The following is a 23,588-nucleotide window of genomic DNA, read 5'->3' as shown; positions in this document are numbered from 1 at the left end:
TGCTTCCTTTACCTCCCCAAGAATGATACTGGTTTAAACCCTCACCAACTAGCACCCTAGCTGGTATGTTATTTTCTTTGTTCATCTTCTTTTTTTCAGCAATTCACCCATTATTCATTTTTACTACACATTTATACTAATATAGAGCTCTGTGAATAAAATCTCATTAGATAAACTATCAGTCATTGATAATGAGATAGAATTTTGCCCCACATTACAAAATGCAGTTACCACTGAATTTGTAACTGCCATAATGGAATGAAGCAAGCGAGGAGGTATTAGGAAGGAGATAGTGGATAACCAAAAGTTACAGATAAAAACAAGTGCAATCAATTTTAGTGACCTGAAAGTATTAATAATTTTGCAGACATGAGATACAATCTTGGCTTACTAAGGACCTAAGGTCAGCTCTCCTTGGCAGGATTTGCTATTTCGCATAGGTTAGATTTACTACAGTCTATGATAACGAGACTCTCCTGAAACCCTAGGGAGAAGTTTGGCAAATCACACACTTTTAGATTACATTTTATTTCAATTTATCAGGAGACTTCTACAAAGCCATTATTAAGAAATTAATACTTCATGAAGGGAGTAGCCTTTCTTAAACTAGTTAAATTCTCAAATATGGAGCACTTAAAATAGAACATACCTTTATAATCTTCCCAGTATGACTCACACCAAACACTTAATCATTTGATAAAGCTGTGTATGAATATATCTCCTCATGGCTGATATGAAACAATTCTGAAGACAATTGCCAAAATTAAATTCACCAATTTTTCCCCATTTAAAATAGGAGAAAGAAATATTAAGTTAGCGTGATATTACACCTCCAGGACCAATAAACTAGGTTATTTAAAAGAACAAGCTAACAATCTTTTTTAATGAGTTTTTCCTCATAAATTTTAGCATATATATTTTCCACATCTTCAACTTAATTTTATAAACATGAGAAATATATGGGAAAGGTTTAATATCAAACAGAAGCTATTAAAATCTATCATTTAGAAATAAGTTTTGAGCTTCAAAACTATCTTTCACCCACCTAGAAGTAGAAAGATATGGTGCTCTCTGATTTTAGATTGTGCACATAAACAACATAAACACAGCAGACAGGTTTACTAAAGTAAAGGAGAAAATATTCAAGATGGTTGTATTTCCAATCTACCGATTAATTTATAAAAATAAAAAATAATTTTAAAAAACTATTTTCTTAGTACCATACTCTAAGAATAATACCATGTATCTTCTAAAAATCTGGCTAGGAAAAATAATCAGAAAATAATCAAACTCATTTCCAATGCCCAGAAAGTACCAATCAAATAGGTAGGGCAATGTGGTAAAATGGAATAGACAGGACTTTGGTGTTAATTCTACTGGGATCAGTCTTGGTTCTAGACTTCTGAATCCAGGTAATGCAGAGTTGTATCAGAGTGCACTGTATCCTGCATAAGAAATTCTGGGCAAAATATTTTTTAAATGTTTTCAAAGGTATGTGTTTTTTTAGAGAATGATCAAAAGTAGACAGAAGTAGAAATAATCCATCCCTTAAAAGATGAAAATGACGTTGAATGAAATCCATATGTATACAGCCATTCTTCTGAGAGCACTATCTATTGTTTACAGAACAAGAACTAGGAAAAAAGAAAGAAAACTGATCATCTTAATGGACTGAAGGATCAGGTGTTAGAGTCTGGGGTTACCAGAAAAAACTACAAATCAAGGAAGAAACTCCCTGAAGGAAGGGATCCACAAAGTAGGGAACCCCAAAATCTGCATAAAATTCTCTCAAAATGTATGGATGTCTCCTAACTGTTCAAGTTCAAGGCAAGACTCCCCACAACTGAGGGGAAAAACATCTAGAAAGCCGAAAAAACTGACTAGAGACTTCAGCAGCTATCCCCACATTAAATCAGGAGTTTGTTATACACTTTAACCATTCCATGAAGCTCTCAGTTTGAGTTTAAAAAAAAAAGTCACATTTTGACATTCCATGACTAAGGATGTTCCTTAGCTTAATAGCAAACCTGATGTAGAACCACTCCAATAAAACCTGAAACTTGCAGAAGGTCAAGGTGATCTGGCAGGAATTTAAGTGCCTGACAAACAACATTCAACACTGGGACATGATAGAATCCATGGTGTCCTCATTGTGTCCTACAGAATCCCCAGTGTATTTTCAGACAAACATGAAAATATGTTTCATGGTCATAGAAAAAAATGACAGAAATATATCTACTGTCAAGGAAAATTTTTGGAGTTAGCACACAAGAATTAAAAAAGAACCTATGATCAATGTGAAACTACAAGATACATTTAAGAATATGATTTAAGATAACTACTTTACTCACAAGAAAAATGCAAATTAACACTACACTGAACACTATTTGTCATCCACTGGATATGCAAAAGCAATGTTGGCAAGGCTGCAGGCAAATGGGTACTCTCAAATGTTGTTGCTAGCTGCAGTGAAAAACAGTCCCGAATTTATGGGGGAAACTCTGGTTGATATCCAAGAAAAACACACATCCTTTTATTCCTTTCAGCAATCCCACCTTAAGATATTAATCCTGAAGATACAGCTCCAAAAATATGAAAACACAAGTGCACAAGGTTATTCATTATAGCATTTATCACTGCAGAAGCACTGGAAATTACTAATAAGACCAAATTTAGAAGACTGAAGAAATCAACTATGACACATCCATACAATTGAGTGCTATACAGCTATAAAAAAAAGTATATTCCAAGAACTGATATGGAATGGTTTCCAAGACATGTTGTTTAGTGCAAAAACTCAAGTGAAAAATAACTTTTCAACTGTTGGCAAGAATGTGGAACTATTCCCATTCGTTGCTGATGGCAATGTAAAAACATTCTTACACACTTTCTTACAAAGCTAAAGATAAGCTGATGGAAATGCAACAACATACTTACAAACTTTCTTATGAAGCTAACGATAAGCTTATACAATCCAGCAATATAATCCCAGGGTTTGTTTTTTTCTTTTGTTCTGGGGTTTGTTTGTTTGTTTGTTTTAATCAAAGGAGTTGCAAACTATGTCCATATAAAAACCTATACATTAACATTCATAGCAATATTCAACTACTATGAATTGAAACAACCAAGTTCTCTTTGAGTAGGTAAGTAGATTTTAAAAATTCGTGAAATGAAATATTTAGTGATAAAAATAAATAAGCTATCAAACTACGAAAACATGAAGTCTTAAATGCATATTTCTCAGTCTATAAAAATGTTTTTAAAGTAGTATCTATGGTGTTCTACCTTTTTTTTTTTGAAGATTTATTTATTTATTCATGATAGACACAGAGAGAGAGAGCGAGGCAGAGACACAGGCAGAGGGAAAAGCAGGCTCCATGCTGGGAGCCCGACGTGGGACTCGATCCCAGGACTCCAGAATCACACCCTGGGCCGAAGGCAGGCGCTAAACCGCTGAGCCACCCAGGGATCCCGTATGGTGTTCTACCTTTTGTGTAAGAAAAAAAGATCCAAAAAAGATATATCTGCTTTTAAAAAAGGAAATAAGTTTATTCTCTGATTTATTCTTATTTCCTATAGAGGCTTAGAGTCAGGATTAGTGTAGGAGAAGGTGTAGGGTATAATTTTTTTTTGTATTATTTTGACTTCTGTAAGCCTATTTACATCCTATAAATGTAGAATATAAAATTAAGAATAAGAAAAATGTCAGAACTGAATGCAAAGGAATGTACAAAATTTTATTTCAAAACAATGCTCCTGAAGAGGAAAAAAATAGTCCAAGTAGCTTTTCATCACAGTATTTTTACTATATACTTCAGTTTAGGGGTAGGGAGAAGTTTCAAACAAATCTTGAACTTTTTTTTTTTAGTAGGTTGTTTTTCACAAGGGCATTGGGCAGCAATTCTGGATTTTATGTGTATTATATTTAACAATAAATGTGGATATTATTGGGAGCTAGGACATTCGCATGGAAGAAAGAAGATTCAAATATGGAAAGAAAAAGCACAGAAGGATCTTGTGGGATTCGTTTGGAATTGGATTTTAACATGAATTTATATGAGATTTGGGTTCAAAGAGGTTATTGTAGTCAGACCCTAAACTCCCTCTCTCATGAATGTAACAAATACGCAACTAGGTATAGAGTATTTCCCTCTGTAGAAGATCAGAAAACTGGATGAACAGAGCCTCCAACAACAAAGGACAGAAAAGACAGCATGCTGACAGATAAGAGGCAGAGACATGGTCTCACCAAAAAAAACCCCAGGTACAATGATTCACAATTGGGAGGGATCTCTCTAAAAAACACCAAACTTTTCTATAAGGAGGGAGGATGTGTACAGCACATCAGGCAGCTCAACCTTTAGATCCTGCATGAGAGACAAACTCTAGATGCTGGGCTTTGAAAATCAATGGAGATTATGGCCAGAAAGACCATAGATCTGTAGGGAAAGATAAACATACTCTTAAAGGACTTATGCACGGGTTCACTCCTGCAAGACTTAGCACAAAAATGCCAATTTGAAAAGGGCCTGGACCGTATTGCAGATAGGCACACACAGGACACCCTTGAGCACCTAGATCTAGTGATCAGAAGAGACTATACTTCTGGTCTTCCAATAACATTGTACACAAGGCCGCTCCTTAAGGATTGGGAGAGGTAGCTGATATGCCTAACACACAGAATCAGAGACAGCCAAGCAAAATGGGGAGACAGAGGAATACATTCCAAATGAAAGAATAAGACATCAGAAAAAGGCATTAATGAAATGAAGATAAGCCACCTACCTGATAAGGAGTTCAAAGTAATGATCGAGTGGTTTTAGTTCTAGTTGGAGTCCTAGGAAGACTCTGAATTCATATACTCCATGAAACACACCAAGTTACATTAATAGAACAATTCCTCCTGAAGAACTGAGAGATGACTAACCCAAAAAGAGAAAATCAAGAGACACAGAAACAATAAAATGGGGGAACCCTCATCCCCATTGCTGCATATGGCAGTGGGGAGGCTTGTACTAAGGGACTGAAAATTGATTCCTCAGTCCTTGAGCACAGAGAAAAAAAAGTTACAGTTAAGAAAGCAACTAGCATATGAAAGAGTCAACACTAGAATTCTGCCAAATGGTGCAAGAGCTGCAGGAAAGCTCTCCAGGTCAGAGGGACTAAAGAACACCACAGTTTACATTCATACCTCATCTTAAAAGCCTGGACTAGAGCAGGATCCAAACACAACAACAGAGGAGTCTGGTTGTGTCAGCAAGCTGGCTACTTCAGCCAGCTCAGAGTACCCGAGCCCACCCCAGTCCTGGTCACACTGAAGTACAGAAAAAGAAGCCAGGGTTTTAAAGGGCCTGGATCTGTGAGAATGCTCTACCCCCCTTCATCCACCTTAAAAGCCCAGACCAGAACAGAGTCTGGATGCCAGAAGGGGGCAAGGCTGGACACCATAACTGGAGCATCCCAACACCATGATGAATGGATCTGGACTCCCTAACTGGTAGCTCTGGTCCTCACAGGGAACCTGCAACCTCAGTATTCTCAAGGTCCTCAAGCCCATACCAGTTTCCCTGTGATGCTGGGGCACAGAAAACAAGCCACAGTTACATGTTTTGTTTTGGGGTTTTTTTTACTCTTATTTTTTTTTACTTTTAAAAATTTGTCTTATTTTTTTCCTTTCTTATACTACTTTTACTTTATTCTTTCATTAAAAAGCCACAGTTTAAAAAAAATTAAAATTAAAAAAAGCCACAGTTTAAAAGAAAGCTAGCATAGAAAGTCACAGCTCCAGCCAGCAAGTCACCAAGAACACCGTGTACATACAGGACATCATTCACAAGACCACTATTTCAAGCTTAGGAGAAGTAGTCATTTTGCCTAATCCGTGGAAACACACACAGTTCTTTAGGAACTGTCAGCATGTTGTTGTTGAAGTGTGAAGTTGTAACTCTGTGTGGACTATGGACAGTCAACAATATATACTTAAAAGTTGCACTATTGCAAAATGGGTGTATTATCCAGGTACTCATACACTATTTTTTTGTACTGCTGGTCCTGTACCAGAAGCATTTTCTTTTATTGTTACTTGCTTTTTAAACTTTGTTTTAGCCACTTAAAGAAAATCTGCTTATGGCACAATTTGCCTCAAATCTATTCCAGGTTGTATATTTGTTATCCAATTTAAAAATTACAATTAAAAAAAAAAGTCAAGCAAAATGGGAAGACAAAAGAATATGCTCCAAAAGAATGAGAAAAAAAACGTCAGAAACAAACTACATGAAACAGATATAATATGCCTGGTAAAGAATTTATGGTAATAATCATGAAGGTCACTAAGCTCAAAAACAGAGTAGAAGAACTCAATGAGACTTTCAGTAAATAGAAAAGATTAAAATATTAGAAAGAACCAATCTGAGTTAAATATAACAAACACTAGAGGGAGTCAACAGCAGATTGCAGAATGAATGTATCAGTGATCTGGAAGACAGGGTAATGGGAAGCACACAAGCTGAAGAGCAAAGAAGAGTAAAGAATTTTTTAAAATCAGGATAAATTAAGAGATCTCTTGGAAAACATCAAGCACATATTCCCATTATAGCTGTTACAGGGGAAAAAAAAGGTGTAGAAAACTTATTTGAATAATAACTGAAAACTTCCCTAACCTAGGGAAAGAAATAGACAATCAAGTCTAAGCAGAGAATTTCAAACAAGATGAATCTAAGGAGGGCCACACCATGGCACATAATAATAAAAATGTCAAAGGTTACAGAAAAATACAAAATTTTAAAGCAGCAAGAGAGAAACAAAAAAAAAGTTACCTATGAGGGAAAATCTATAAGGCTATCAACTGATTTTTCAGCACAAACTTCCCAAACCAGAAAAGAATGGCAGGTTATATTCAAAGTGCTGAAAGGAAAAAACCTACAACTAAGAATATTCTACCCAGTAAGATTATCTCTCTTTCAAATCTCAATGATAAAGCATTTTCCAGACAAGAGATAAAAGGTGTTTATCACCACTAAACTAGCCTTACAAGAAAAGTTATGGGGATTTAAGTGGAAAAGAAATGACCATAATTAGACATAAGAAAACCATGAATACAAAGATATAAAATATGACAACATATACATAAAATGTGGAAAAGGGACTCAAGGAAATAAGGGGAAAAGATTTCTTCTTTTTCTATTTAGAACATATTTAATTTAAATAACCAAATTAATATAGATTATTATTTACTTAGGATGTTATATGTGAACCTCATGGTAACTACATACCCAAAATCTATGATAGATACACAAAAATATAAAGAGAAAGCCAAATAATACACAATGGATACTTTTCTATCACAAATGAAGAGATCAGAAGAACTAAAAAAAATAATAATAAGCAGAAAACAAATTCATAAAAAGTATATACCTGTCAATAATTACTTTAAATGTAAATGGCCTAAATGCTCCAATGAAAAGGCATAGAGTGGCAGAATGGATTTAAAAAAACAAAAACAAAACAAACCAGATACATCTATATGCTGCTTATAAGAGACTCACCTTAAAGATACATAGAAACTAAAAATGAAGGGATAGAAAAACATTCACCATCCAAATGGAAATGGGGGGGAAAAAAGCTAGAGTAGCAATATTTGGCAAGATAGACCTTAGAAGACTAATGAGAGATAAAGAAAGGCATTACATAATGATAGAATGATCAATCTAACAAGAGTATATAACATTGTAAATATCTACACATCCAACACTGGATCACCTAAATACATAAAGCAAATATTAATGAACATAAAGAGAGAAATTGATGGTAATACAATAGGGGATTTTAACATTCCACTCACATCAATGGATAGAACATCCAGAGTATAAGTAAGGAAACAATCTTTGAAAGACACAGTGGACCAGCTGGATATAACATATTCATAACATTCCATCCAAAAACAGAATAGAATCTTTAAGGGCACATGGAACATTCTTCAGAAGAGATCACGTATTAAATTTATTGAGGTTTGTTTTATGGCTTAACAAGATTGAAATAATGCCATGCGTCTTTTCTGGCCACAACACTATGAAACTAGAAATCACAAGGAAAAAACGCCAGAAAAAACACCAATGCCTAGAGACCAAAAAAACAAAATACTAAACAATCAGTGGGTCAATGAAGCAATCAAAGAATTTTTTTTTAATGGAGACAAATGAAAATGAAGTAACAGTCCAAATTCTAAGGGAAAGATATAGTAATGCAGGCCTACTTTAACAAAACTCTCAAACTATCTAACCTTAGATCAGAGTAGAAATAAATGACGTAGAGACATAAACAAAAACAATGAAACCAGGAGCTGGCTCTTTGAAAGAACCCAAATATACAACATCAGAAATGAGAGGGAAAGTAACAACTGACACTACATAAATACAAGTGTTTATAAGCAAATACTATAAAAAATTATATGCAAACAAACTGGACAATTTGGAAGAAATGGATAAATTCCTAGAAACCTACAATCTTCTAAAACTGAGCGAGAAAGAAATAGAAAATATCAACAAACTAGTTTCAAATAACTACATTTAATTGGTAATTAAAACCCTCCCCAAAAAATAAAAGTCCTGGACTAAATGGATCACAGGTGAACTCCACCAGACATTTAAAGAACACTCAATGTCTATTCTCGTCAAATTATTCCACAAAATAGAAGGAAAGCTTCCACATACTTTCTATGAGGCCAGCATTATCCTGATACCAAAACCAGACAAAGACACCACTAAAAAAAGAGAACTATTGACATATACAGATGCAAGAATCCTGAAAACCAGCCAACTAAATCTAACAATACGTTAAAAAGATCATTCACCAGGACTAAGTGGGATTTATTCCTGGGATACAAGGGTCGTTGGATATTTGCAAATACATCCATGTCTATAAAAACTCTTAACAAAATGGGGATAGAGGGAACATACCTCAACATAATAAAGGCCGTATATGAAAAATCCATGGCTAACATCATCATCAGTGGTGAAAAACAGAGCTTTCCCTTTAAAGCCAGAAACAAGACAAGGATCTCCACTCTTGCCACTTGTATTCAACACAGTACTTGAACTCCTAGCCACAGCAATCAGACAACAAAAAGAAATAAGAGGCATCCATATTGGTAAAGAAGCTAAATCGTCACTATTTGCAGATGATACAATACTATACATAGAAAACCTTAAATATTTTTTTGAAGATTTTATTTATTTATTCATGAGAGAGGCAGAGACACAGGCAGAGGGAGAAGCAGGTTCCATGCAAGGAGCCTGACGTGAGACTCAATCCTGGGTCTCCAGGATCACACCCTGGGCTGAAGGCAGCGCTCAACCGCTGAGCCACCCTGACTGCCCTACACAGAAAACCCTAAAGACTTCACCACAAAAATAAATAAATAAATAAATAAATAAATAAATAAATAAATAAATAAATAAATAAATAAATAAAATTCAGCAAAGTGGCAAGACATATAAACACTCAGAAATCAGTACCATTTCTACACATTAACAAAGTTTCAAACAGATATATTTAGGGGATCCCTAGGTGGCTCAGCAGGTTAGTACCTGCCTTCGGCCCAGGGCATAATCCTGGAGTCCCAGGATCGATTCCCATGTCAGGCTCCCTGAATGGAGCCTGCTCCTGCCTCTGCCTCTGCCTGTGTCTCTGCCTCCCTCTCTCTCTCTCTGTCTTTCATGAATAAATAAATAAAATCTTTAAAAAAAAAGATATATTTTTAAAACAATTTACAATTGGACCAAAAAGAAAATACTTAGAAATAAACCTGACCAAGGAGTTTAAAGATCTGAACACTGAAAACTAAAACACTGATGAAAGAAATTGAAGATGACACAAATGGAAAGCTATAGTGTTCATAGATTGAAATAATATTGTTAAAATGTCTATAATACCCAAAGCCATCTACATATTCAATGCAATCCCTATCGAAATACCAACAGCATTTTTCACAGAATGAAAACAAATACTAACATTTTTATGGAACCACAAAAGACCCCCAATAGCCAAAGCAATCCTGAGGAAGAAGAATGAAGCTGGAGGTATCAAAATCCTAGATTTCAAGATATACTAAAAGCTGCAGCATTCAAAACAGTATGATATTAACACCAAAACAGACACATAGGTCAATGGAACAGAATAGAGACCCCAGAAATAAACCCACATTAATATGGCCAATTAATCTACAGCAAATAAGTCAAGTATACTTAAGAAGAAGAAGACCATCTCTTCAACAAATGGTGGTGGGAAAACTGGAAAGCTATCTGTACTTAGACTACTTTCCAACACCATACACAAAAATAAACTCAAAATGAGTTAGAGACCTACATGTAAGAGCTGAAATCATAAGAATCCTAGAAGAGAACAGAGTAATTTCTCTAACATTGACTATAGCATCATCTTTCTAGCTATGTCTCCTAAGAGAAGGGAAACAAAAGCAAAAATGAACTACTGTTATTATATTAAAATAAAGCTTTTGCACAGTGAAGGAAACCATTAACCAAACAAAAAGACAACCTACTGAATGGGACAACGTATTTGCAAAGGATATATCTGATAAAGGGTTAGCAGCCAAATTATAAAAATAACTTATAGACCACCAAAAAAAAAAAAAAACCCACAATCTGATTAAAAATGGACAGAGGATCTATCTAAACAGACATTTTTCCAAAAATAATATACAGATGGCCAACAGACACATAAAAAGATGCTCAACACCACTAATCATCAGAGAAATGCAAATCAAAGCCACAATACCACCTTACAACAGTTAGAATGGTTAAAATCAAGACAAGACACAAGTATTGGTGAGGATGTGGAAAAAAAAGAACCCTCGTGCACTGTTGGTGGGAGTGTCAATTGGTCTAGCCACTGTGGGGAAACAGTATGAAGGGTTTTCAAAAAGTTAAAAATAGAATTACCATATGACCTAGTAATACCACTATTGGGTATTTACCCAGGGAAAATGAAAACACTAACTCAAAGCAATATGTGCACCCCTATGTTTATTGCACCATTATTTATAATATACAAGACCTGGAAGAAACCTAAGTGTTCATCAATTAATAAATGGATATGGAAAAGTGCACATATAATGGAAAATTATACAGCCATAAAAAAGGAGATTGTGCAATTAGCCACAACATGGATGGACTTAGAGGGTATTATGCCGCTAAGTCAGACTGAAAAAGACAAATGCCATATGACTCTTCTCACAAATGGAATCTTAAAACAAAAACAAAAAGAATAAGAAGTACAAATACAGAGAACTAATGGCTACCAGAGGGGGAAAAGGTGGGTGGTTGGGCAAAGGGTTGAAAGGACAAGGAAGATACAGGTCTCTAGTTATGGAATGAGTAATTCATAACAACAAAAAGAAGAACATAAGCAATGCAGTCAATGATATTGTAATAGTGATGTGATAGTTAGATGGTAGCTATACTTATGAATATAACATAAACAACTTGTCATATATCAAACAACTTGATATATAAACTTGTCAGATTAAATTGTACACCTGAAACTAATGTGACTCTATGTTAACTATATTCAAAAAATAAAATGAACACATGCAAAAAACCCAAAGTAATGGTCATAAAAATGTTCGAACCTTGGAGAAGAACCAATAAACACAGTAAAACCCTAGAGATTTTAAAAAGTTAAGTTCTTAATAGAAGTGAGACCTGAAGTGAGGATAAATATAGTAGAAGGGTTCAAGACTAGATGTAGCAGAAAATCTGATCAGCAAAGTAGAAGACAAAAAATAAGACTTGCACAAGGCAACAAAAAGAAAAAAATTAAGATAATTTAAATAATTAAATTTAATATTATATTACTAGAATATCAAGCAAACCAACATTCACATTGTAACAGTTCCAGAAGGCAAACACAGAGCCAGAACACTCTTTTGAAGAGATAATGACTGTCAACTTCCCTAACCTGGGGAAGCAAACAGGCTTCAAGGTCAAGGAAACACGATTCCAAGTGAGATGAAACCAACACATGTTATCATTCAAGTCACCAAAGTTCAAGATAGAGAGAATTAAAAGCAACAAGAGAAGAATTTAGAGAGGAAACCCCATAAGGCTCTCAGCAGATTTTTCAGCAGAAACTTTGCAAGCAATAGGAGTATGGTACCACATGTTCAAAGTTCTGAAAGAAAAACATGGCCAACCTGGCAAGATTATCATCCAGAGAAATTAAGAGCTTTCCATATAGGCAAAGCCAAAGGAATTTATCACCACCAAATTAGCCCTATAAGAAATTTCAAGGGGGACTTCTCTCAAATGAAGAGAACTGACACTAATTAATAATAATAGCAACAAATATGAAAGTAAAAAATCTCACTGGAAAAGCTAAGGATGTAGTCAAAGCAATGGATCACTTAAAGCAAGCACAAATGCTAAAAGACACAAATAGTAAAATTAACTAAAAACTACAACAATTAAGGGATGCATAAAAAATGTAAATGTGATGTCAAAAATATAAAATATGGGGGAGGGAGAAAAAAATGTAGTATTGCAAAGTATTCAAAATTAAGCTGCTATCAACTCAAAACCAATCAACTATCAAAGTGACCATGTTAAAACTGAAGAATTTGAAAAAGTTTCTCTATCTGCACAAAATGACAAAGTAATTTTTTCTGGATTATTTTGAGGATTAAGTGAGCTATAATGTTTGTGAAAGTACTTACTTAGTACAGTACCAAATACCCTCAAGAAAGCAATAGAGAATTCTTCTACTCTAAGATATTCAATCACAAGTAACAGACAAATTTGATGAATACAGAGACTTGATAAAGTGTAGCAATGATTTGTTAATAGGCCAGAAACCCTTTTATGAGTAATCACTGAATTATCACGAACATTTATTTGAATTACTACCATCCTGGCCCACTGCAGTATGCATAACTTTTAATTCCCTTATACTGTTAGGGCAAAAATAAGGAGAACAAAATTTTTAAGCCTTTGAACTCCTTCTCAGTAATCAGAACCAATGAGAAGTTTTATATTTCTCTTTTGTGACATTTCCTTTAAAAAAAAGCTACTGAAGACCAAGTAGGTTAGCTGATATATGAGATCACAAGTAAACATTGTACTTTTTAAACTACCACCCCCCCATCCCACCCTTCAGGTACATTATACATTTGAGAGTATCAACCGGCTTTATATTACAACCAGAAAAGGCCAGAAAACCAGCCAAGTCAAATTCCACTAAGGAGATTTCAGCATAATGTTCTACAAGTGGTCTAATTGGTGACTGACCTTAGGTTTGTTGGTGGTGGTGTTTATTTTTAAAAAATTTATTTATTTATTCATTAGAAACACAGAGAGAGAAGCAGAGACACAGGCAGAGGGAGAAGCAGGCCCCCCACAGGGATCCCAATCCAGGGGACTCAATTCCAGGACACCCTGAGCCAAAGGCAGACGCTCAACCACTGAGCCACCCAGGCATCCTGGTGGTGGTGCTTTTCAAGGAGGCTCCATGCCCAGCATGGTGCCCAGTTCCTCACTTGAATTTATGACCCTGGGATCAAAACCTGAGCTGAGATTAGGAGTTGGATGCTTAACTGACTCAACCACCCAGGAGCCTCACATTAGAATGTCTTGGGGTTTTAAAAACCTACTTCACCAGAACCTTGACTTTAAATTTGCTCCCAAATTCCTATTTAAGTTAACAAACGCCCTTTCATATGTACATTTAAGCATAATTACAATCGACAATGATTTAAATGTCTTTTCCTTTGCCTAATTTTCTTTCTAAAACAAGTTTGTAAAGGAACCACTAAAGCAATTCACCCATGCTGTGGAACCTTTACCCCTCCATGATTATTTTTCCCTTTGCTATATACGGAGGACTTGTTCATCTCCTCCTTGAATAGACTGTCTACTCTTCTACTCCACTCTTCAACATGGAGAGAAATAATAGTGTGAGCATCTGGAATCCATCACCCCTCCCAGTAGTAATTATATTGTAGTCCTTTAGAAGGACCTCAAAATCTGCTTTGAAGCTAAAAAATTAACATTTACTTTGACTTAAGGATTTTTCACTTTTCTCTTCAAAGTGTGTGTATACACACACACACACACACACACACACACACTTGTGATTTTCCTCCACATACTGATAATTACTCTCTATCAACAGGTTAGAGAATATGTCAAATTGATTTCTTTTTCCATCTTCCTATTTATAATTTGTCCTCTCTGGAGTGATCATGATGAGATATATTCAAAAGTAATTTATGTATCATATGAAAAGTCATAATTTACAGTGCTTCTATCTAATATATTGTGTGTCAACTCCAGGCAGATCACACTAGAACTATAAGCAATTATGAAGAAACTTTAACCAAAAATTGTTCTGTAATGGCACTACTCTCAAACCTTGCACTAGTCTGGTCAGGGTGGAGACTTCTAATTTATTAATGTGCCAATGAAAATGCACATCCTGGAACTGCAAACAGGTCTGCAGCTGTGGTCTGACCACTCCCTACATCAAACAGGCCATTATCTCCCTCGGCTGTGGAATTATATTTCTATTAATGCAGCCATCATTTTACTATTCACCGCATAATTGAACTGTTGACTCACATTAGATCCTTATTGTAATCCAAAATCCCGACATGTTTCTCCACATGGAAATTTGCCAAATCTACTTGACCCAATCTACTGCCTTTTCAAGGATTCTTTTAATTTTTCCATTCATTCTAGATTTCAATTTTATTTGTTGATTTGGAACTCTCCTTCAAGTGTATGAAATTACCAGCGCTGTCATCTAGCTTCCGAGTCATTTTCCAATCTTTGTGTCACTCAAATTTAACAAGGATTATTTTTAGTCATACAGAAAGAATGTGTCTTCTGGTGAAAACATCTGAAATATCAATGATTACAGGTGTGGGAGTATTTCGGGGAAAGGATCATAGTTCCATGTAGACCCTGGTGATTAGGCCATATTGATACCTTCCTCCAAGCTTATGAAACAAATATCTTTAGGACTCTCTGGAAATTAGGAATGGCTAAAAACAAGGATTTTTTAAAATTCAGAGTTCGACACTGAAAAGGCCAAGAGTGTGATAGGATCTGATTGTGTGACCTTTTCTTACAAAGTCATTCCTTTAAAGGTGAACCTGCTGAGCTGTCCAAAAGCAGTGGATATGAAAATATTTTCCTACAGATAGCTATCAATTCATTTGGCCCCTTTAATAAACTCATTGGAGCCAGGAAGTACTGGATTATGGACTAAAACCAGAGCTTCAGCTTTATTATGGTTAATTAATTACTCTCTATTTAAAAAGTCATCATCAGTTCCCCTTGTAAGTTTAAGGTACACAGTTTTCAAGTTGTAACTGGATTCACACAGCAGAAAATTTGTTTTTGAAGTATTGCCTCTTTCTTTCATCTTCTTTCAGAAATAATGGTCGCCTAAATTCGAAGATCACTAAAAAATGGAAGGAGGCAGCTATAAATGGCAAAGAGTGAATAACTTAAATTATATGTATGATTAGCCAAAGAACTTGACATTTAGATTGTTTCCAATTTAAATGACTATCAACAATAAATAAATAAATAAATAAATAAATAAATAACTATCAACAGGAGAATGAATGACTAAATCATGATCTTTTTCTACAGTGAAATACTATAAAGCAATGAAAATGAATGAAGTGGCAGCAATCTATATCTATATCTATATCAAAATTGATCTTTAAAGTGTAATGCTGGGCAAAAATATTCTGGAAAGATATATACAGGAAGCTAGGATTTAAATAATATTTTTAAATGTCCAAATTACTATGAGTTTTTAGGATATATTTTTTTAAATGCCCTAAATAAGTATGATTTTCTACTTAGGTATATAACCCTAAACATATACAGATTTTAAAATATTTAAATTGGAAAGCAATTGAAATTTAACTCTAAGTTCAATATGAAGTCTTATGGGTGATAGGGAGGTGATTAAAAAGTAGGGAGAAGAAATCAGAGTTGGGAAAAGTTTTAAGTTAATCATGTACATATAGATTCTAATACATAAAAGGTAAAAGATGATGAGCAAAGTTCTGTAATATTAGAATATTTTACAAATTTTTAAACATAAGAATTTCTCCCTTGAATACTCTGAAAGTAACACAAATACAGTTTAACTTCAGATATTTTTCCCTACTATACTAAACGGTGAATTTATTTCCTAGAAAACAGCACAGACATGTCACTGACACTTGGAATAAATGATCCTGTTTATATTCTTTTATGGTTATTTATGGATAGAAAGGGGATATTCATATCCCCTTTCATATCATAGCATTTGGCCCAAGGAGTTGATACAAAATATCCACAAATGCCATTGCATTACTAACACACTTGCCACGTGGTTCACAAAGAGGGCACCTAAGTGAATCTTATTCCTCCCATAATGTATCTCTGTCACAAGTCCTTGAGAATTAGATATTCCCCCAAAATATCGTTTAACAAGATACATCCCTTAATGTCCCCTCAGCATCTTGTCCAACTTATGCCCCTAGCTGGCGGGCCCCAGGCTCTCCCTGACTGCCCCTCAGGGACACACACAGCCCCTTGCGTGTCCACAAGAGTAGGAAGCTCCCTCGGAAATGGTCATCTTTCACATCCAACCAGGCTCTCTTTCTGCCCTCTTCCAAAATGATCCAGGTTCTCTAGCCGGGGCCTCACAACTACCCCACCTGCATGTAGGACTCCTGGAGTCAAAACAACTCAAAATTAAGGGTTTACAAGGCAGCCTGGCATTCAAACCACTTCACCTACAATATAAATGCCCTAGCTCTCAAGCCACATCTACCAAATCAGAATCTCAAGTGATGCTGAAGAAGCCATATCAGCACTGGTCCAAAGTTTAAGAGCAAACTCTGGTTTCTTCACACTGTTTTTTTCTGCTACAAAACTCTTCTTCAACTACTTCCTTCACTTTCACCCAGTATTCAGCCTCCCAGTTACCGTTTGAGTGTTACTTCTTCAAGGTTGACCTCCCCCTAATGTTGAGAATTGCTTCTTCTCCATGAACCATTGACCATATAGATTGATGAACAGAAAGTTGCCAAGTCCTTAACCCTGTTTTCTAGCTAGAAAGGAGCCTAGGAAAGGGCTGTTTTGATTTTAACCAAGAGGAGTGATTTGCCTGAGCAAAAAAAAAAAAAAGTAGTTGGTGACAAAGCTTGCCCTAGAACCCAGCTCTTCCAAATCATGGACTTTCCCTTCCATTCATGGTGTCTCATTTTGATTGACTGCTGACTTCTCTCACATCTATGCCATTCATCATACACCACAGCTATACCCTTCTTGCTCACTTCCATGTTCTCCATTTTCCTTACTCCTGAAATATTTTGTCACCTTTTGTTGACATTGGAGATTTTGATGCATGAAGGTCTTACCACCACCAATCCCTAACCTTCCACCAAACTGTAGTAGACAGGCAATGGAGAGACATACAGTCAAGCAGCAAAAGGCCATAGAGAAGCATCCAGCTACAAATAGAATTCACCCTGTAATAAGAGATGGCGCTTAGAGAAAGGTTGTTTTCAGATGCTCCTATCTTAGTGACTATTTTGCCAGTTGGCAGATCCCAAGCACTTCCAACACTTCACCTATCTACTTACGAGTTAGGTACACAGTATTCTTAGGATATTGCTAACACTTTGATCCATGAATCCAAGATGATCCTTTATACTAGACTCTTGACCCAAATCCCATGGATCTGACTTATATATACCTTAAACAAGCTTCTGATGGGACCTGCTTACCCCTAGAGACATTAGCATGCATTTCCCACAACTTATCCAAATATAATTCATCCTTAACCTACAGAATTCAAACACAAAGCAGTTTTAGTTTAAAAGACACTCAAGTAATAACTAACCAGAGATATAGTCTGTCAACTTTTCAATTCATCCTGCATTTTTCCAATTTACACACACACAAAAAACATTGTTTTTAACCAAATTATGTTCTTTGTAGTAAATCCTCAACCTGAGACAGCCCTGACACCAAGAGGTCTTATTTTTAACTTATCCTCTGTCCCCATCACCACCAAGATTCCATACCACCAAGACTCCACACCACCATTCAACATTCCATACAAAATGCTCCAGTTAGGTAAAAGAATTTGGTTTGTATTTATGTCCTTATGCTCACAAAACCTGATTCTCTTCCTTCCATGAGGTGGTAGAGAGAAGATATGCAGAGGTCTCAAAACACTGAGACTATAAATATCAATGAGGCTATTTTCCTATATAGTAGCTGTTACTCAAACATTTTTATAGGATCAGACTATTTGGTTTATATTCATAATCAAGCCTGTCTTAGTTCTTTGAGCTGCTAACCTTTCCTTAACTCCTAGAAACTTCTGCAAAGAAGGGTCTCTGTTTCCAATGTCAAAGGGCAATGTACACATCATAAGTGCTCTTTACCATCTGTTTCTATGTCTCTTCCTTTGCAACCTCATGTCCAGTTGTACTTCACAGTCCCTGTTGTGAATTGGATAGATCCCAAAAAAAGATTGTCCAAATCCTAATCCCCAGTACCTGTAAATATGACTATTTGAAAAAAGGGTCTTTGTACATTTAAGTTAAAATGAAGTCATACTAGATTAAGATGGGCACTAATCCAAGGACTGGTGTCCTTTTATTATCATTTTTAAAGATTTTATTTATTTATTCATGAGAGACAGAGAGAGAGAGAGGGAGACAGAGACATAGGCAGAGGGAGAAGCAGGCTCCATGCAGGGAGCCCAATGTGGGACTTGATCCTGGGACTCCAGGATCATGCCCTGGGCCAAAGGCAGACACTCAACCACTGAGCCACCTGGGCAGCCCTGGTGTCCTTTTAAAATGGAAATTCTGACAGACATGGACAGACTCATTGAGGCAAGAACTCCACAGAGGCAGAGACTAGTGATGTGCCAAGAATGGTGGATGACCACCAGAAGCCAGCAGAGAGGCATGCAACAGATTCTTACAGAGGCCTTCAGAAGAAGCCAATCCTACCAAACACCTGAATGTTGGATTTCTAGCCCAGATCTGTGAGAATATATTTGTTGTCTTAAACCTCCCAGCTTGGTGTTAGTTTCTTATGGCTGCTGTGACAAATTCACAGTCTCCTTGTGGCTATGTGAAGTTATGTGACTATTTCTCTCCAATAAGCTATAAGGAGAAGTACATTGATTGTACTGTATTACAGGCAAAAACAGTTCACTGCTGTTGTGAAACCCTCCAATTCTTTCCCTCTGGCTTGTGTCTCTAATAACCCTCAGTGGATGTGGACACATAGCATAAGCTATAACAAAACCTTTGTTATTGCAAACTACTGATTATCAAGGTATTTTTACCACTGCATAATATAGTCTGTGCTGGTTTTTCTGGGGGCTGTAATTTATATCACTTGAGAAGACATAATACACTGGAAAATAGTTAAATTTTTTTAATAGATAAAAAAATCTTATATTAACATCCAAATAATCTAAATCATGCCACTTAGAAAAAAACATACTTCAGGAAGAACAAATCTGCTAGGTAGTGGCTGATTAGGGATTTCTTCCAGGAATGAAAACATACAGCAGCTTAATCATAAAATTTCAGGCAATAGCCAGCAGGTGGGTCTCTCTGCCACACTTGAAATTATGCCAAGGAAGTGATTATCCATTTAACCAATGGAAACAGCTACACTGACTGTGGCCCAGAATATCATGTACGTTGAACTCTGTGTGTGAGGTCTGTAGCCACAGAAACTCAGAGGTTAACATCTCCAAGATGGTAGAGCAGGCAAGTGATTAGGACAGAACACTTGAATTCAAATCTCAGCTCCTTCCCCCTTTCCCTCAGTGTCAGGTTTCACGACTATAACATGGGGATGATTACATTAGGATGCTCAGAGAAGTAGAGGAGACAGTCCACAGGATCCACCAGAGTAAGTGTCTGGCACATGGTAAGTTCTCAGTATTAGCAATGGCTATTAAAAATATATATTTTTTGACTTAGTAACACACAACCCAGAGACTTCTACTATTTTTTCTGTTTATTAATTTAGTTTTGAATCTTTCTCATGCTCTTCTGTACCCTGGCCTGAGGTGGAAGGCTGGTGGAAGAGCAGGAACCATGACACGATTGGTCCAAATAGGGGACAAAAAATTCTCCCAGAGCAGCTCTCGATGGTGTGATGGCACACATGAAAATAAACTGTGAAAAAGGGACAGCAGGATGCGTATGAACAGAGAATCAACCCTCCAGAAACAACTGCATTCAGGGTTACCACAGCATTAGGTTTCCAAGAGGGGAAATTGTTTTATAAATGAGCACATTACACAGTCACAATGGATTTCTTTCATTCTTTGTCTAACATAGTAAGCTTCACTTCTTGCTGCAGTACCAGTATTTTTAAGAAGCAAATGGTACATGTAAAAGTACAGTTTCAGGTCCTTTTTCTTCAACCTGAAATGGTAATAGTTCCTAAAAAGCATGTTCGCATTCTTTAAGTGCCATTAGCTCAAGTGGTGATGTGTAACTTGATGAACCCAAGCTCAACTTCCAAAAACAACGATAAACAGACATGTTCCATTGTACTGAAATTCACAGCAATTCGGTCAGACATAGGATAGCACTACTGTCCCCTTGGTTTGGCATGAACTTGCATCCTCCAACATTTTCTGGTCCAGTCTCTAACAACAGCATGCATGTGTCAGATGTTTTGCTGGAATTGGGAATACGGTCACTCATGTCCCACACCAAAATTAACTGTCTTTCTCTGAAATACAAATCATGCCTTCATTCACTGGGACTAAGTTCAAAGCAGGCCTAACTGCTTCACACTCTAGTGATGTGCTATCATCAAAAGAAATGCATTTTCTAATTATACAGAGAGACCCATACTCAAATAGCTATCCAGTTCTTAAAGCTTTTGCCATGAATCTGTGATCAAGTGATTCCAAGAGTATTTGGAAAGCATATGAGAGATAATACCACATGTTACAAACAAATCTCAGCTTCTCAAGATGGGCTAGGTCACTCATTCCAAATTTCTAGCCCTACATTTCTAGCCCAAATCTTAATGCAACAAGGGCATTGAAGAAGAATAGGAAAAAGTGCAGAAACAAGTAAGTCAACAGCATAGTGGATATCAAAAATTTATGGTATTTTAAAAGAATACAATAGCTCTCCAATTGAACTTAATTGTTGACTAGAAAGTAACTGGTTCTTTATCTTGGATTAAATTCAATAAGCTCAGGTTGAAATCTCACTTTTGGCCAAGTAACTGGAAGTTCAGTAAATACCACAAGTTCAACTTACTTGGTTACCAAGCACTATCATTCCCCATGTTTGTTTTCTTTACCCTCTTGGCTTTATCTGTAAACAGTTCACTCACTGGTAGAATTTGATGAGACCAAGGTTATGGACTCAATCCTTATGTCAATTTATTCTCTGCACATGACTTTCAAAAATTAAAGAAGCTTTTAGAATGTGTGCACTATTTGTCAGATGGGGCCAAGCATGATCCATGGCTAAATGAACATAGTCCATCACCAGTACTGGAAAAACTGAAGAAGTCCACCCTAGTAATTGTGGGTTAAAAGGTAATTTCCAAAAATCAAAGGCATATCCATTTGCTCAAGTTTTCTGTTCTCTTCAAATAAATGGACCTTGAATATAAATGCTTCACAGTGTATTGACCACCCTTCTACTTAACAAGGTATTTCAAATTTCAAACCCTATAAAGAAAGATAGCAGTAAGAATAGAAAAAAAAATGGGGTAGTCAGAAAAGAGCAACACAAAACAAGGTAAGGTAAAAGTTGAGGTCAGCAGAAATTTTAATGTTGGGATGGGACATCTCTCTTCTACCAAGTACATCATGATAGGGAAGTACATTAAAAAATGACACGTGAATTATTTTTCCACTATGGAAGAAGATTAATACAGAGATCAATTTTCAAGGAAGAACAAAAAAAAAGGAAGACTTTCTCTGTCACATGTTAAGTCCTCTAATAAATCCACAGAGTTTACAACAGCATAGTTCTGGAACCATAAGTAGAATGAGGAAATCTAATAAAAACAATACAGAAATACAGCATTTACATGAAAACTTAGTATATGTCAATTTGAAAATGAGTTATTTAGTAAATAATGCTGGGAAAATTAGTTCTTTATATGGAAGAACATAAAATTAGATTTCTACCACATAGCATATTCAAAAGCTAAGTCCAAAATAGACCAAACACAAATGCAAAAGGGAAGAAAAATCATAAAAACTACTAGAAAAAAATGTAGGAGAATATATGTATAACCTTAGGATCAAAACAATTTTCTTCAAAGACCCATAAAGCATAAGTCATTAACCGAACAATTTATAGATTAAGCTTTATGAAATTGCATGAATTTGGCAACTATCAGAGCTTCCAATACAAAGATGTTTTGACAAAGGAATGAACAGGCACAGCCTAGAATTCCCCAATTTTTTGCCAGCGGCAATCAAGGCCATTTAAATTTTTCTAGAGAGGGATGACATTTACATATCAGAATAAATTCGATTAACTCTGTTGACCACTTATTCAAGAATTTGGCCATACTTGTTTTGATGATATGGTGCATCCTTGAGCCTCGAAAACAAGGGTAGGTGTCATTTATCTAAATGTCAAGAACCAAAGTCAGGGGAGAATTGTAGAAATTATCCTGTTCCACCCAGAGTGAGAATGAGGGAAGAACCATCAGGATGTACAAGAGGTTTAGTCTTGAAGAGGAGACAACGGCCATTAAAATTTATACAATCCATTTGGTTAAGGGTCAAATATTGGTTAGTAAGGCAAAGGGCAAACATGCTTGTTCTGGGTACTGTATTTATGATTATCCATGAAGGAAAAAAATAATTCCTCAATGGAAGTCACTGAAACCTTGTCAGAAAATTCTGAGATATGTCCAAATAACTGCATTCATTTGAGTTTAATTGCCAATGGCAAATATCATGGTTAACCTCTTTGTTATTATGCCAATATTTTTTTTCCTCCTATATTTTCATAACTTTCTTGTGGGGCATGTATTTCCACCCAGATTTTAAGATGTTCTGGATCTTTACAAAGGCAGAAAACCTTGTTATTTTCAGGACTCAGACGAATAGAAGGGGCAGGCAGGTAATATTTGATTCCCAGGCCAAAGTGCCATAGTTACGAATCCTACTAAGTTTAATTAAACATTACTGGGATCCCTGGGTGGCGCAGCGGTTTAGCGCCTGCCTTTGGCCCAGGGTGTGATCTGGAGACCCGGGATCGAGTCCCACATTGGGCTCCCGGTGCATGGAGCCTGCTTCTCCCTCTGCCTGTCTCTCTCTCTCTCTCTGTGACTATCATAAATAAATAAAAATTTTTAAAAATGCTGTTTAAAAAAATAATAATAATTAAACATACCCCTGATTTCCCTCATAACAGAAATGTCTACAATGTCTTACTGGTCTCAATTCATTTCAGAATCCTTAGTAGCTATTTGTACAAATGGATTCTTTCACAGAAACCTTCGCAATATAGGGTCTTCAAGACCCAACCATCT

The sequence above is a fragment of the Canis lupus genome, chromosome 1 (genome assembly GCF_011100685.1).
Source record: "Canis lupus familiaris isolate Mischka breed German Shepherd chromosome 1, alternate assembly UU_Cfam_GSD_1.0, whole genome shotgun sequence".
In the NCBI taxonomy this organism is placed as follows: Eukaryota; Metazoa; Chordata; class Mammalia; order Carnivora; family Canidae; genus Canis; species Canis lupus.
The sequence above is the reverse complement of the archived record's forward strand: the minus strand, read 5'-3'. Positions refer to the sequence as shown.